At 44.5% G+C, this 16,967-nt stretch overlaps 1 long non-coding RNA gene and 1 pseudogene across 1 annotated transcript; one reads left to right on the top strand and one right to left on the bottom strand.

Moving 5' to 3' along the window:
* The window catches only part of LOC146210018 (uncharacterized), a 495,553-nt pseudogene that overhangs the window by 467,053 nt on the left and 11,533 nt on the right, over positions 1 to 16,967 (top strand).
* On the bottom strand, positions 405 to 7,925 carry LOC146210026 (uncharacterized). Its single transcript, XR_014707996.1, has 4 exons — positions 7,612 to 7,925; positions 5,587 to 5,736; positions 5,143 to 5,333; positions 405 to 756 (listed from the first exon to the last, which is right to left on the bottom strand). It is a non-coding gene; the product is annotated as an uncharacterized LOC146210026 (long non-coding RNA).

Genomic DNA, 16,967 nt, shown 5'->3' on the forward strand with positions numbered 1-16,967 from the left:
TACTGTCCAGCATTATACCATCATTGTATTACCAATATTTGTTTAATACCAGCTATTCCATTGATGGCCCATTGTCAATGCCAATATCATACCAATGGTTAGCCATTGCAGGTGCACTGGCTACTCCATTCATGCCGCATATTGTCGATACCAATATTAATCCAATGGTTTATGGGTACACCGGCTACTCCATTCATGTGCCATTGATGATGTCAAGATTACACATTTTGTGGCACTGCCTGTGCAGGCCATAAAATGCAGCCTTTTTCATTCTAGCCATATTCGTGACAGCACATCGAACTTGCTGGGACAATAATGGCCTTTCAAATAGGAGTGGCCATATAAATTCAAATTGTTGCTCATGAGCAACCAGTAGATATTCACAAAACAAGAGCATGGTTCACAAAAAGATAATATTTATTGCAATTGTTACTATAGACGGCAGTTGTTACTAGCCAGCGCTGAGGGCACACACAGCAGCAGTTAGCGGGGCAGTGGCAGGGTTGGTCAGGGCAGGGCGGGCTCTCGGGAAGTGGAAGGGGCCAGGAAGCTGAAGGGCACACTCATAGGCGTAGTGAGGGGGCTGACCCTGCAATTGCATTCACAGGTGGCATGCCTGGTTCGCCAGGGGAGGTTTCAGCATAACGCCTTTTTCTTCCACCCCCCCCCCCCTCCTGTCACAGGAACCAGGCAGCCACCTGCGAATAAATGCGTGTGCCTCCAAATCGTCCACCCCAACTTTTTCGCAAATGGCACCTGCACAATAACAATGAGGAAACAAAATTTACAACACTATTACGAGGCATATAAAATCGCGCGCATTATTTTAGGAAGATGTAGAAAATTCCAGGATTCATGTACCGAAATTTATGGTCAATGAGAAACACTATACTGATGAGTTCCAGACTAGTTTCAGCTGCCTTGGGTTTATTAGGATGAAAGACGCATATACATTGCATAGCATGTGCCCTGTTGCATTTTGATCGCCTCCACAGCAATACGGCTGAGACAGCCAGTGTTTCATCCCACACTAGGAATTAGTGCTTGATTATCGGCTGTCTCCGCATATGACTGGCGCGCTAGTTTTTTGCCGCTCCTACGCTTTCTGCGATGTGCAAACAGTTTATACTAATAATCGTTACCAAGAGAATGTTCAGCGACCCTTTTCATTTTTTTAAATGGCTAGATATAATATACACAAGCGATCTAAGCCCACGACTGCTGCACTGGCCGCTGGTTAGCTGATATACGCTTTTGACTGGTTTTGTGGGTAGTTCTCTTAAACGGGAGCTCACTTAAACGGGTAGCTCACAGGTGCATCATTTTTACACATATACTGCTTGTCCAAGCAAATTTGATCCAAGGGATAAAAAAAAACATTTCGGAGCCAGGCAAAGGAAACCAGATATATATTGCTGGAAGCTACCTTGAGCGCCACAGAAAAGGTTTTGTTTGGAATCCTTATTGATATTATTTACCTAAATTACTGATTAATGACTTACACGATAAATGGTGTTGCTACTTTGAAGAGTACCGGCACAATCCACGTTTGATTATTTGTGATAAAGAACCCTCACGTCTGCATTTTGAACGCCAGATGCAATAGGAAACCACGAAAATACAGAAATCTGATTCCCGGACAATACAATTGAGGACTTGGCTTGACTCGACAGCCCTGTGTAGCGTTAGACCTACAAGTTGCCTATGGTTTCTTCGTCCGCGCCAGCACATCGTCCAACAAGACTGTATTTGTATTTTACAGCTGAAAAATACTGTTAAACTCATTTATATCCTTACCGCTTTGTAGTCATTATCCGCATTGCAAAGTTCGGCGCGCTCATTGTAACTCGAGCCTTCATGTGCGCCAAAGGGCCGACGCGAAGCAACCATCGCCAGCATATCACCCTTACTGATGCATGGGGCTAGCAATCTTAGCGGCAGGTTGTTTTGTCCGCTCAAAATCATGTTTGAGGTGCGCGAATGGGCTGGTAACGGTTTCGGTATCTACATAACCCGGAATTTATCTACAGCTGGAAAAAAAGGTACACATGAGGTTTCTAACCGCAAATATTGAAACAGGTGTTTCCGAACGTGCTCACCGACTCTGTAAGTCCTATTTATTGTCTAAAGTGAATATTTAGTACTTGAAGCGAATAACCTCACTTCCCCACGTACAAAATAAAAATTTTCTGCGCTGTCCTAAGTGGCTGCCAGCAATGCACCACCGGTTTCCATCGTCTGTTTCTAATGGTTTATTTATAACCCTTGGCTCAAGCTATGGGGCGCAGCAGGTGTAATGTAGCTTGAATAAAACCTGCAATAGATCATATATATGGGTAGATTTGTAAGGTTTACAGATTTCACTTACAAATTCTACAGGAATCGCGTCACTGCGGCCTTTCTTTAAAATTGACACGTAATAGCGCTATATTCGTGGCTAAAATAAAGTAATCAACGCATTAATTCAGCTTAGCAAATGCAGCTGTAACAGAAAGTGAGGGCTGGCTACACCTAAGGTGTGCCTAGCTTTCTAATTTTCTTAGATGGCACAACCGTTCGAAATATGGAATATTAAAAAAAGCCCTTGATATTGGCTTTCTCACAGCGTATTATGGGTGCCTTAGATAAGAAACATAATCGAGGTCCCATGGCCATCTTTCGTTTCCAATGAAATTCTTATATGTGGTGGGCAAGTATCTAGGCACAAAAGAATTAACCTTAGTTTTTCAAGATACGTGTAGTTTCCTCGAAAAAAAAAACAATTGTATGGTATATCTCTAGAGGTAGAAAACGCTGTTTTTGCCATTTCAAAATGTTGCAAGTTTGGATGCCATGATTGTCATCTGCTCTTTTTTACTCACTAAATATATGCAGGTTTTATATTTACAAACACTATTAAAAACCTATTTTGTTTTTGCAGTTGTGTTATTAAAAAATCACAAACTTTGCTTCAGGAGCGATATGCTGCAAAAATAATATTCATTTTTAACCTTATGTACTGGCATATGATGCATTAGGTTGGTTGCACTAAATATGTTTTCACTTCCTGACGCATGTTCTTAATTCCAGGCAGTATCTGGAGCTCCAGACCACTAGGTGTGTTCTCCACAACGCATCAAAATTGCTCAGAATTCGAAAACAGCAGTAAAGGGCAAATTTGCTGCAATTAAAAAAAGATCATCTTCGATTTTCATTCAAATCCCTCTCAAAAATCTTCAGTACCTCAAAAATATCACGGACTAAAAAGTTGCGTTATACTGTTTAAAAATATAACATTAAATATTAAACCGAGTGCTTGTGCTGATAATGGCCAAACTCAGCCTGCATTCTTGCAAGATCCAATAATATCTTGGCACAGAAACTATTTTTCTACATTATCTAGGTTCCATTCTTTATTTCTGAAAAAATTTGAAGCTCTAGATTTGTGTGTGTATCTGCATATTATTTTGAAATTGGACAAAAGTAAGAAAATGGTAAAATAAGGAAAACTGATTAGAATTGAAGAAACGGCCGCAACATCAATTTTTATCAAAATCTGTGGAAACAATGCAAAGTACTTTGTTAATTTGAGTCAGTAAATATATTGAATTCTGCAAAATGTAATATTAGAAATATAAAAATGCTTGTTTTTGTTCTATAGATGTGCTTATATGGCTCCCGCTTATGGAATAGGCATCAAAACTTCAATTTAGTATTTGCTGAATTTAGTTACATTTTACCTTAAGTAAAATTTAAAACATTGTCAGCGCTTATACACCGTTTTTCTGCTTCTGGGACAAATACTTAATATAGCTTAAAATGGTATTAATTCACTATTTCTGTCAATTTCATGGCAGAACGCAAGTGAAGGCTGAACTTTTTCTCTGTCCTGCATTCTTTTTTATTTCTAGGTGCAATAGTATTCAATCTAGGTTATTAATATATTATTCCATTTGTCAGCTTTGACCACCACTAACAATACTATATTTTTGAAGATGATTTTTCAATGTGTAATTTTTATAATTACAATCTTAAGCAAATCGCTTTCCAGAATAATACTTTTGGTGGCGTTACGGAGAACACACATAGCAGCTTAGAGCTTCAAATTCTGCCTTAAATTAACAATATGACCTGCGTAATAAACACAGAATATTTTAGTGCAAACAACGCAATGCGTCACGCCAGTATGTAAGGTTGAACATTAACATTTTTGTAGCGCGTTGTTCTTGAAGCAAAGTTTGCGATTTTTTACTAAATCAACTGCATCAATGAAACACACTTTTAATACTTCTTATACAAGTAAACGTTACCCAAATGCGGTGAGTAAAAAACAGTGGATGACAAAAATTTACGCAACCAGCCGGCCTCCAAACGTGCAACTTTTTGAAGCGACAAAAACGGCGTTTTCCAGCTTTAGTGATAGGCGTTTTTTTTTTCGAGAATACTACGCCGCATCTGGCAAACCTAAGGGTCATTCCTTTGTGTCGAGACATTAGCCCACGACATATGAAAATTTAATTAAAAAAATGGTCATGGCACCACGATTACTGTTCCTGTCCGAAGACATCCATATTTGTTTTCATTTCGTCTCTTCAACAGGCTGGTTTAGCCAATACGGTGAATAAAAATATCATCGCATATATTAAAGATTTTCGCGCTATATGTTATACCTAAAGCTACCTATAGTGTCACAACTGTCATACATTATTTGTAGCTGAAACATCACAAAAGGGATTCGATTGCAAATTGTTCGATAGTTAAATAGACGTACGAGATGACACACGTATACTTTATAGAATACAATTTAGGAAAGAGCAGATACAAACTACAGGCGAATAATGCTATGATATGGAGCATATGTATTATTCCGGTTAACAGTAAAAAAATCAACTTTTAACATATTAATATATTCGACAAACTATTGCATGCTCACATAGGAACACAATTAATGAGCTCATCCACGCATCTAATGTCTATGGGCATTAGACGTGTGGATGACTTCGTTTTATTCCAATTCGTGCGTCACTCAAAATAATTGAACGAGAAAAAAGTTAATGTCTACACAATTTTCAGTGAGTATACCACAAATTATACTAAGGTGCTTCATATATGTCACATCACCTAGCAAGTGAAATGGGATAACAGAAGTAATCAGACTCTAACCCTGATCAGCATTTCGCTTTTGCGCCATCTTTGTAAGTTTTTAGGCAGGCTTTTCCACTGATTATCCTCTTCTTTATACCCCTGCCACCCACAGGACACAAATCTTCTGGGGGTACCGAACTGTTGGTTTTCGCACCAGTGATACAACTTAATCGATCCATTTATACGTAGAAAACACTCTCGATGCGCACCTAAAAAAAATGAAAGCATGTATGTGTAGGCGAAATCATTCACCGGCGATTTAATAATATGATTTGAACAATAAAATCAAAGGATCACACTCGAAGTAACAAAAAAGTGGTGGAGAGATAGGAATTGAAGCAATGAAAGGCGGTTGCTTTCTGCAAAAAGCCAATAGCAAGAGGTCCACCGTCTATAAGAATAGGCAATAAAAATAAGGCATATTTAAAGGTGCATGCAACAGTTACAGTGATGCAGTGCTACCTTTTTTTAGGCAGGCTTTTCCGCTGATTTTCTTCTTCTTTATTGCCCTTCCAACCACAGGACACATATCTTCTGGGGGTTGTCGGTTTTCGCACCAGTGATACAACTCAATCGATCCACTTCTAAGTAGAAAACGCTCCCGATGCGCATCTAAAAAAATGAAAGCATGTATGTGCAGGCTAAATCATTCACACATAATAAAACAATATGATTTGAACAATGAAATCAAATGATCACACCCAGAGCAACAAGAAAGTGGTGGAGAGATAGAAATTGAAGCAATGAAAGACGGTTGCTTACTGAACAAAGCCTATAGTAAGAGGTCCTGCGTGTTTAAGAATAGGCAATAAATTAAGGCACGTTTATAGGTGCATGCAGCAGTTAAAGTGATGCAGTGTTACCTTTCTGTTTCACTGCAGTGATTGGTATAAATATTACAGCAATTGCTAGGCATCTCAGGTAACCCCATTGAAAACTTCATCCAAAGTACCGAGGAGCAGTGGCGTGTTATTTGCAGCTGTTAACGGAAAGACAGGCTATCCTATGAGTGCATGCGCATTTCCTCCTTTTTGTATACTTAAATAAAAGCGACTGAACAGTTAGTGTTGTAAGAGGTGCAGCGTCCCTAGGAATGGGGAACAAAATTAAGTTTTAGTAAACAGAGGTACAAAAAGAAGCAAATATGCCTGCAATAATAGCATAATGGCCTACCTTTTGATCAACAGCTGTAAACAACCTGTCACTGCCAGTCGGTTCTTTAGATAGGCTTACCAATGCCAGAGCTTAAAGCTAAGAGCAATATGAGTAATGTTTATTGCGGTCACGGCCGTAAACAATTCTACCGGGAACACTCCATTACTGTAACTATTCAACCGTCCATTTATACATATCGTTCATTAAAGAACCATGCACATCATATTAAGTTGCTCTTTTCTACTCCCAAATGATTTCCTATAGAATTAGAATACGTGGATCGCTGCTTCGGTTTCAACATTCTTGCACGATGGCTATGGCGTGCACTTCATGCATACGGTACGGCACGTGAGGTACAAAGAGCTGTAATTGCCGAACAGGCGGACCTGACGTCCTGTCCCATTTCGCCTGAAAGTGCGCGCCGTCATCGAGCGCTTCGCGAGCAATATTTCGGACGATATGGTTGCATCATACCGGCCGTCAGTGTTTTGTACATTGTGTCCCGCGTGCACGTTGTTTACTTTGCAGTGACAGGGACGCAGTGCACACACGGCTGATGTGCCTTTTTGCTTGTATTGTTATTTTCCCCCGCCCTCGAAGCGCGTCTGCGAAATCGCTCTCCTATTGTCGCCGCTTTCTGATAACGCCCTCACCTGAAGGCACGTGCTCAGAAGGGGGGCGTCGATTAAGAAAATTTTGAAAAGGGGCTCACTTGCGCTGTTAACGGCTTTCAATTCCTCAATATGATATTAACCATTATAAAAGTGGAGGTTCATTATGACTTAATTATAGCCTAGTCATCAAGCGGCATCACGCACATGTCTGCCCCACTGTAAAATTCGCTTGCACAGACGGCACGAACAGTTTTCAAAACTTCGTCTGTACATCTGAAAACAAAAAACTGCCCTTAACTCTTAACAAAATCCAAAAACTGTGTGAACATGGCTTCCTGCGCGCAGAAGAGAGGCTGTCCAAAATATATGTACAAAGCTGGGCGCATAGGATCTGGTTACTAATTGATTGCGGCGCGCTGCGCAGTCAAAAAACTGCGCAAATGGCTGCCTGCAGTGTTCTGTCACGTGTTAGTGGCATACACACCTGTTACGCACGGCTCCTCTATTTTCGGCGCAAATGCTATTCATATCGCAGCCAGCAAATAAGCCCACGCACTTATTGCTTGCATGTAACCCGGACGAAAATTCGCTTAGTTCTTGAAGTCATGCTTCGCGCAGTTGTTTCGAGGAGAATAAGGAAAGAGAACATTTTGGACTGGTAGGAGATTATATAGAACCAATTATGAAGCAATGGCATGCTGCAAAGATATATACTCACGGTCTAAGATGACGGCGTTCACTGAGTCCGATAATGCCGATGGTATCCCGCCGTTGCTGTAATCCGTACTCCGGCGACATTTCACAGCTCAGCTATTCACTGATATGTAGCAAGCACCAACCGGAGCACATGGACATGTATAGGCGCAAGAGAAAATTATGCACAGCACAATGAAAAAGAAAATTAATGAGGGAAGAAATTAAAGAAAGGTTTAAGAAGCTGTCACAAGTCTTGTAGCGTCTCCAACAAGCTCTGAAATGAACGCTTCGGGAGGACGCCGCACAGCAGCGCAGCTGGGGATGCTGTCTGTTGTGTCTTGCACGTAGACGCGTAGGCGAGAGGGAACAACGACCCGCTCAACCTGCGCGTGATTCCCGCCGCGGTGTTGTGTTCGCAAGGGCTGCGCGTGGGAACGAAGGACCAACGACCCTCTCAACATTCCATTCGTCCTTTACCCAGCCCTCTTCTGCTTGCACCGGCCAGCTGTGACTTCGGACCGTGCCGATGAGCGGCCGCCAGCGCGCACCGCTCGAGTCGAGTTCTAATAAATAGTTTTGTTTTGTGTGTTCGCAAACGCATTGTTTCTTCAAGCCAACCACGGACAAACATTTTCTAAAAAAATAGAAAGCCTCCCCATCTACCATCCACATTCTTGCGTAAATCCATACAGCTGGTGCATCGACAAATGCGCGCGTCCCCTCCCTTTCGCCACCTATGATCGAACAAAGGATGGTCGTTCGACCTTTTATATTTACTTCAAAATATTATATACTGTTGCGTGATGACTGATTAATAATGTCAAAGAGGTGGAGTTCCGAGCTTCTCTTCTATTCTGGCCAACTTTGGTTATAGATTATACAAATTATGCTCAAGTTAGCTAGCTGAAAATTATCCGACTAAATATATACATGTTTTTATTTGTATTCAGTTAATGTTCGCTTTTCGGGTATGAGTAGATGTTTTTATAAAAATTCTAAACATCGGCCCAGGAAACAAAAATTTTCCTAATTTGCAGGCCTTTATTTCAGAAAAGGTTCGTGGTAGAGCAGCAATAATTCCACAATATGTTCTCAGCATAATTATCCGCAAACAGCTAAAGCTCATATTTTTATGACATTTGGATACAGAGATACGATCGCGCTAATTTACAGAAAACAGCGAACATTGAAAATTTTTAGGAAAACAAAAACAGTTTTCACATTGTTTGAACTTTTTCCACCTATTCTACACTACCTCAGCTTTCAAAACCATTAAAACACCTTGCATAATTTTGTTGCGCAAGTAATTATGGCCACATCGATAAAGCCTTTGTCCAATTATAGCGCACCGCGCTGTTCTGAACATTCTACGGAATTTGTGAATTGTTCAAGGTTTTTAAATTTTGGCATATAATTTTGTAACAGGGAGAAATATATTTACAAAAGAGGATTAAAGATATATACATTGAGGAACAGCCAAGGAGCCAGGCTACGAGGGCCGCCCATTCGACGCACTTCTTTTTCTTAATCTTCCACGAACGAGCGCGCCACTTCGTCCTCATCATTCTCCAGCTGTAACAATATTTCTTCGCTCATGTTTTGTCTCGACTTCGCAAATCGACGGTGACAGACACAGCAATGAATGATTCAGAATCATTTTTGTGCGCGTCGAGGTCCTGAAGCGCTGTGGCATCAGGCAATACACAGACGTTTTTCGCAATCACCTTCACCTTAACGCGGATTGCACAAAAGACGATAACGTTCAATGAGCAAGCAACGTATTCCAAATCATTTTAGTAGAATGAAAGAATTGGAAAGGGCATGGAAAACTGCCTCATTAAAACAGTGTTTGTAGGCTGCATTCGTTTTTTCGAATGACTCGACAGCGCACATTATTTTCATTCCTGTACAGTTTTTTTTTATTCCTTTGCCACCGCCTAGCGCGGTTGGAATGGTCAAACTCTAAACTAATAGGCGGAAAAAACTATTTTTTTTTTGTTTATTGGCTATATATATGTTGTGCGCCATATAAATGTACTGGGGCCTTCATGCTCGCAGTCTGCACGAAAAACTGTCATTTTTTTTTACCACCGTGTGAATGCCCAAAACTAAAATGGTAACCTCGCGAGTCTTCCGGCTTTTCATTTTCCAGTGATTGCGTCTAGAAAGTACGCACATCGTATTCGGTCCTTTCTCCAGGTAAACAGACGATGCTGCGCGTAGTTCCTTATGGATAATACAAAAGCACTAGAACAAAAACATCGCTGAGAAAATGGTCATTTGTTCCTTCAACTTGAGGCAACGTTTTCCTTCTCGGCAATGAAAAAGCTACCTTCTAATCACTAATTTAATGTCACATGAACATGCTATGGCGACACGATTTCGTTTTTATGCGCGTTCTCACTGACAACTGGATTTGTACTATAGGTTACGTATAGATGCAGGGATGTAATCGGCGTCCAATACAGGCATATTGAGTCGTGAGTGCTAGCCGGTCTGGGGTATACATATGTGGTCGCACGGTCGTGCTATCATTAGATATAATTGTGCGACAAACGTATGCGCCTGCGACGAAATCTGCATGCATGCCAATAGGCTAAAACCATAAACACATATAGCTGACCCCCAAAGGTGCGCCGCATATGACGAATCCGGACAGTTGCAGCGGTACGTGCTTGAATGCGTTATAGTAATTGTCGTCCCGTACGTGGTACTTGGTGAGGTCCGAACGATCGGCTGAAATGTTGTCGGAATTAAATGCCGCGGTTTGGCGTCCAGCGCACGTGTATTCAACCATAAAAATGGAGAATTTGTTTTGATTGAATGGTCAACGGAAAATATTCACTTCGGCAGCCTATTAAAGCTGCGTTTTTAGGATGGCAATGACATTTGCGAGATCAGGGGAAAAAGTGGTCCATCGTGGGCAGTTTTCATACAGGGATAGCTAATACTGGAAAAACACAAGACAAATTGCAATGGTCCATTACAGCCAGTTTAAAACAACGGAACGGTCAACGTCGGAAGAACACAGGACACCTTGGCCCATTGTAGCCAGTTTTAAAAACTGAACGGGCAACGCCGTAAGAACACTGGACAACATGGTCCATTGTAGCTAGTTTTAAAAAAGGAACGGCCAACGACGGCGGAACACAGGACAACTTGGTCCATTGTAGCCATCTTTAAAAAACTGAACATCCAATACTGGAAGAACAGAGGATAACATTGTCCATTGTAGCCATGTTTACAAACCGGAACATCCAATGCCGGAAGAACACAGGACAACTTGGTCCATTGTAGCCAGTTTTAAAAAACGGAAAACCCAATGACGGAGGAAGGCAGGACAGCTTGGCCCATTATAGCCAGTTTTAAAACCCGTGCGACCATTATTGGAGGAACAACGGCAATCTCGGTCCAACATAGACCTTCTGTATGTACGGCAGAAGCCAATATCGGGAACTCACTGTACATCCTGGCCCAAGCTAGCCAGTGTTGGCTACTGGCAGCGCCAACACTGGGAGAGCACTGGCTAGACTGGGCCATTGTTGGACATTGTGTTGACTGGCATGTCCTATGTTGGGAGCATGCTGGTTAGGCTGGCCCAATGTAGGGCCACTGCTTGCCGTCGTACTTACAACATTGGCCCAATGCTTTGTGCTGCCTGGGATATTTCTTCTACGTCGGGCTATTCTTTCTGTCTTAACACGTAATGGGCCAAGCATCTGTACTTATTTCCGCTATTGTAGGTCTGCGCCTGTCCTGTGTTATCCTCTAAAGTGATCGTCCCTTTTGCGCGCCCTATTTATTTGTCCAGTGTGAACCAACTCGCCCAACAGCAAGTTATAACCGACTATATTTCTTCTACGTCGGGCTCTTCTTTCTGTCTTTCCACGTAATGGGCCAAGCATCTGTGCTTATTTCCTCTATTGTAGGTCTGCGCCTGTCCTGTGTTATCCTCTAAAGTGATCGTCCCTTTTGCGCACCCTATTTCTTTGTCCAGTGTTAACCAACTCGCCCAACAGCAAGTTGTAACCGACTATATTTCTTCTACTTCGGGCTCTTCTTTCTGTCTTTCCACGTAATGGGCCAACCATCTGTGCTTATTTCCTCTACTGTAGGTGTGCGCCTGTCCTGTGTTCTCCTCGAAAGTGATCGTCCCTTTTACGCACCCTATTTCTTTGTCCAGTGTGAACCAACTCGCCCAACAGCAAGTTGTAACCGACTATATTTCTTCTACGTCGGGCTCTTCTTTCTGTCTTTCCACGTAATGGCCCAAGCATCTGTGCTTATTTCCTCTATTGTAGGTCTGCGCCTGTCCTGTGTTCTCCTCTAAAGTGATCGTCCCTTTTGCGCACCCTATTTCTTTGTGCAGTGTGAACCAACTCGCCCAACAGCAAGTTGTAACCGACTATATTTCTTCTACGTCGAGCTCTTCTTTCTGTCTTTCCACGTAATGGGCCAAGCATCTGTGCTTATTTCCTCTATTGTAGGTCTGCGCCTGTCCTGTGTTATCCTCTAAAGTGATCGTCCCTTTTGCGCACCCTATTTCTTTGTCCAGTGTGAACCAACTCGCCCAACAGCAAGTTGTAACCCACTATATTTCTTCTACGTCGGGCTCTTCTTTCTGTCTTTTCACGTAATGGGCCAAGCATCTGTGCTTATTTCCTCTATTGTAGGTCTGCGCCTGTCCTGTGTTATCCTCTAAAGTGATCGTCCCTTTTGCGCATCCTATTTATTTGTCCAGTGTGAACCAACTCGCCCAACAGCAAGTTGTAACCGACTATATTTCTTCTACGTCGGGCTCTTCTTTCTGTCTTTCCACGTAATGGGCCGAGCATCTGTGCTTATTTCCTCTATTGTAGGTCTGCGCCTGTCCTGTGTTATCCTCTAAAGTGATCGTCCCTTTTACGCACCCTATTTCTTTGTCCAGTGTGAACCAACTCGCCCAACAGCAAGTTGTAACCGACTATATTTCTTCTACGTCGGGCTCTTCTTTCTGTCTTTCCACGTAATGGGCCTAGCATCTGTGCTTATTTCCTCTATTGTAGGTCTGCGCCTGTCCTGTGTTATCCTCTAAAGTGATCGTCCCTTTTGCGCACCCTATTTCTTTGTCCAGTGTTAACCAACTCGCCCAACAGCAAGTTGTAACCAACTATATTTCTTCTACGTCGGGCTCTTCTTTCTGTCTTTCCACGTAATGGGCCAAGCATCTGTGCTTATTTCCTCTATTGTAGGTCTGCGCCTGTCCTGTGTTCTCCTCTAAAGTAATCGTCCCTTTTACGCACCCTATTTCTTTGTCCAGTGTGAACCAACTCGCCCAACAGCAAGTTGTAACTGACTATATTTCTTCTACGTCGGGCTCTTCTTTCTGTCTTTCCACGTAATGGCCCAAGCATCTGTGCTTATTTCCTCTGTTATAGGTCTGCGCCTGTCCTGTCTTCTCCTCTAAAGTGATCGTCCCTTTTGCGCACCCTATTTCTTTGTCCAGTGTGAACCAACTCGCCCAACAGCAAGTTGTAACCAACTATATTTCTTCTACGTCGAGCTCTTCTTTCTGTCTTTCCACGTAATGGGCCAAGCATCTGTGCTTATTTACTCTATTGTAGGTCTGCGCCTGTCCTGTGTTCTCCTCTAAAGTGATCGTCCCTTTTGCGCACCCTATTTCTTTGTCCAGTGTGAACCAACTCGCCCAACAGCAAGTTTTAACCGACTATATTTCTTCTACGTCGAGCTCTTCTTTCTGTCTTTCCACGTAATGGGCCAAGCATCTGTGCTTATTTCCTCTATTGTAGGTCTGCGCCTGTCCTGTGTTCTCCTCTAAAGTGATCGTCCCTTTTGCGCACCCTATTTCTTTGTCCAGTGTGAACCAACTCGCCCAACAGCAAGTTGTAACCGACTATATTTCTTCTCGCGCTATCGGCCCCATTTTCTCAGGGACCAAGCATCCCCGCGGCGTTGGCCACCCTGCGTAAGGAGTTCCATCGTCTTCTAAATCGGCGCTGGGACAGACTTCGCGCAACAGCACGCGCTGAACGATGGGAAACCGAGGCATGGTGTTCGCGTCATCTGCTACGCCGTCGCCTTGCCAGAAAGAACGAAACCCTCTCTGCAGTCGAAGATCCACTCACCGGCCATATTGTTACGAACCCTGAGCAGGTATTGAGTTTAGCACGCGATTTCTACATCGAACTTTATGCTGCTGAGCCCTGCACCCCCACATCGTTCCAGCTGGAGGTAGCAACTGACGCACCTAACCTAGACGACAGATGGCTGTCGTCTGAAAAACTACACACAGCCCTAAAACAGATGAAGCCAAGCAGAAGCCCTGGTATGGATGGACTCCCGCCAGCTTTTTACATAAAATTTTGGCCGTCGCTAAAGACCGCTTTCACCAGCTTAGTAAACGACACCCTAGAGCGAGGGGAACTGACTCCAAGTATGAACGAAGGCCTCATCACACTCCTGTGCAAGGACACTTCCAGGAGCAGCGTCCTTAAAGCTTGGAGGCCAATAACCCTTCTAAATACGGACTACAAGGCAATTGCCAAATGTCTCTCCTTACGCCTGACGCCTGCTCTATCGTCAATAGTAGGCCCGCAACAGGCTTGCTATGTCCCAGGCCGTTCGGTAGAACTCCATGGCATGGCTCTGAGAGACCTTTTGACATGGATGGAATCGCGCAGCCTCAATGGCTTTCTTTGCTCCCTGGACCAAGAGAAGGCATTCGACCGCCTGAGTCACGAGTACCTGTTTAGGACACTTGAGCTCGCGCGCATTCCCGTACAATACATAAATATGTGCAAGGCGCTTTGTGCCGCACCACAAGCAGCAGTCATTGTACAGGGGCACATCTCAATGGCATTCCCCGTGGAAAGGGGTGTCCGTCAAGGTTGCCCCCTCTCCCCGTTGCTCTATGTCATAGCGATTGAACCCCTCCTGCAAAAGATTGTTAGAGATGGCGGCATCCACAAAACACCTTTGCCAGCTGGCCCTCCCTGCACTCCAGTGCTCGCCTACGCGGATGACGTTTCTGTGGTGGTGCCAGACACATCACTGGAGAGACTACTTGAATTAACTACGGAGTACTGCCAAGCGAGTGGGGCTCACCTCAATCACAAGAAATCGACTGTTATGGCCTTCAACGCGACCCCCTCCCCTACCACTATCCAATCGATCTCTGTTACTCGCGAGACAGGAATCCTCGGATATTTCTTCGATTCGGCTGGGCCAGCGCATAGAAATTGGAATAGGGCTGAAGAGCAACTAAGCATCAAAACCCACAACCTTGGTGCTCTAAAATGTCCCCTGACTGCGCAGGCCACCATCATCAAGACAATGCTGATTTCTACCCTCAGCTTTGTGGCCAGCATTCTTGATATCCCCCCAGACAAGAAAAAACAGCTCCAGAAACACATATACCGCTCTTTGTGGCAGGGAGCCCCCGATAAGGTAAAACGAGCCATTGTCTGCCTGCCCAGATTCAAAGGTGGCCTGGGGCTGCCCGATCTGGATATTCTCGCAAGGGCTCTGCACATCAAATGGACATTCAGAGCCGTCGAATGCGACATGCCGCTAACAAAAACGATGGCTTCGTACTATCTGTCGACACGGCTGCGAACATTCACTGAGAAGGCCCTACACCACAACACCCCGCATGCAGGGTCGCCCCTATCATTTTACCGAACCGCAGCCACAGGTACCTGAAAGAAAGCTCGTCTGACGTTGACCCACGAACCATGCACCTGAGAGATATTATCAATATGATCACCCCTCCGCTCCGTGCCCGCCTATCAAGCTACATGCTATGTGCAGAAAGACCCAGTTGGCAGTACATAACCGCCCACTTCCTCGATGCACGCCGAGCCTCCCTGATGTGGAGGTTCACAAGAGGCATCTTACCTATCAGAAGGCGTGCCTTCGTCCCTGCGACGTCAGGAATGATTGACCTGTGTCCCTTCTGCTTGGCCCGAGAGACAGCGGAGCACATCTTTCTTGACTGCCTAATTCCCGCAGCACTCCTAGAGCGTCTCAGAGATATGTTCGGCCTCCCCGGGATCCCATACCCCACCGTGCGCTACTTCAACCCACTTCCAAAGGAAGGGCGCAAACAGTTTGTCTTGACACTGGCAGAGGTCAACTATCAGGTGTGGTTGGCCCGCTGCAAAGCGGCCTACTCGAACAAGACTCCGAGCCTCCATGAAGTGAAGGCCAAAATCAGAAAAGAACTATGGTTCCATATATAGAGAGAGAGACGCCACTTAGGGAGAAAGAAGTTTTTTGAAGAATGGGGACACCCCATGGTGATCTTCAAAGAAGAAAACAGAAAACTCGAAGTGAGATATTAGAAGACTTGCTCGCGTCAGGCTTCGACCCATCGGGGTGGTGCGGACGTGGTGCATATGCACTGCGACCCCGCCCCGGTGGGAACAGGCCGGATTGCATGAGCCCCTTGGCTGGGAAAAGCCCGCTCCCCGAAACAGAAAAACCCCCAAACCTTATGGTGCGGGAGGCCTTGCCTGGGGTAGCCGTAGGATGATGATGGTCGCAGGTTGAGGTCTGTACCCTCACAGGAGGATCGCACCTAGTGCATCCATCCTTCCATCTGACAAGCAAGGTGAAAATTATATTTTCAAATTTGCGCATATTAATTCTTTGATTGTTAATATGCTGTTTCGGTAGAACTTCCCTTTCTGAAACCAAGCTGACATTCAGTAATCGTATTCTGTGTATCAAAAAAAATCTAACAGTCTAGTAAATATTGCCGCATGCCTAGCGCCCGCGACAGCCGTGTTTGGTGCCGACGACGACGAAGTGGTTGTTGCCACGAGTGGCGCACTGGTGCTGGACTCTGTGATCGGAACTACAAGCCGACCTTATTCTCGGGTCCTCGGCTACGTGTACCTTCACGGCTCCCTGTGACTTTAGTCGTGACACTGGTGGAGGTGCCATCGATGATCCCTTCTCCTGCGGACGACCCTACGCGGCCGCCTCTCGTGACCACTCCTGTTCATCGTACCAGCCGACGGCTCCGAGGCTTGCCCCCCGAGGCCTTCCCTCTTGACGAAGAGACCCTAGCTGTGGAAACGACACCGCCCACCCGTACCATGACTGTCCCTTCCACCTCTTCGTCCTGTCTCATCCTTCAGACTCCACGTGCCCCTAAACCATTTCACGGTGAGCAGTTTGAAGACGCCGAGGACTGGTTAGCTCACTACGAAAGGGTCGCGACGTTTAACGGCTGGGACGACGCTGCAAAATGCGGAACGTCTACTTCAGCCTTGAAGACGCTGCTCGGACATGGTTCGAGAACCGCGAGGTCACATTCTCTACGTGGCCGGCATTCCGAAGCCAGCTCCTCGGTACGTACGCCAACAGTGACCG

The sequence above is a fragment of the Amblyomma maculatum genome, chromosome 1, assembly GCF_055883805.1.
Source record: "Amblyomma maculatum isolate TAMU_Amacu chromosome 1, ASM5588380v1, whole genome shotgun sequence".
Classification (NCBI taxonomy): Eukaryota; Metazoa; Arthropoda; class Arachnida; order Ixodida; family Ixodidae; genus Amblyomma; species Amblyomma maculatum.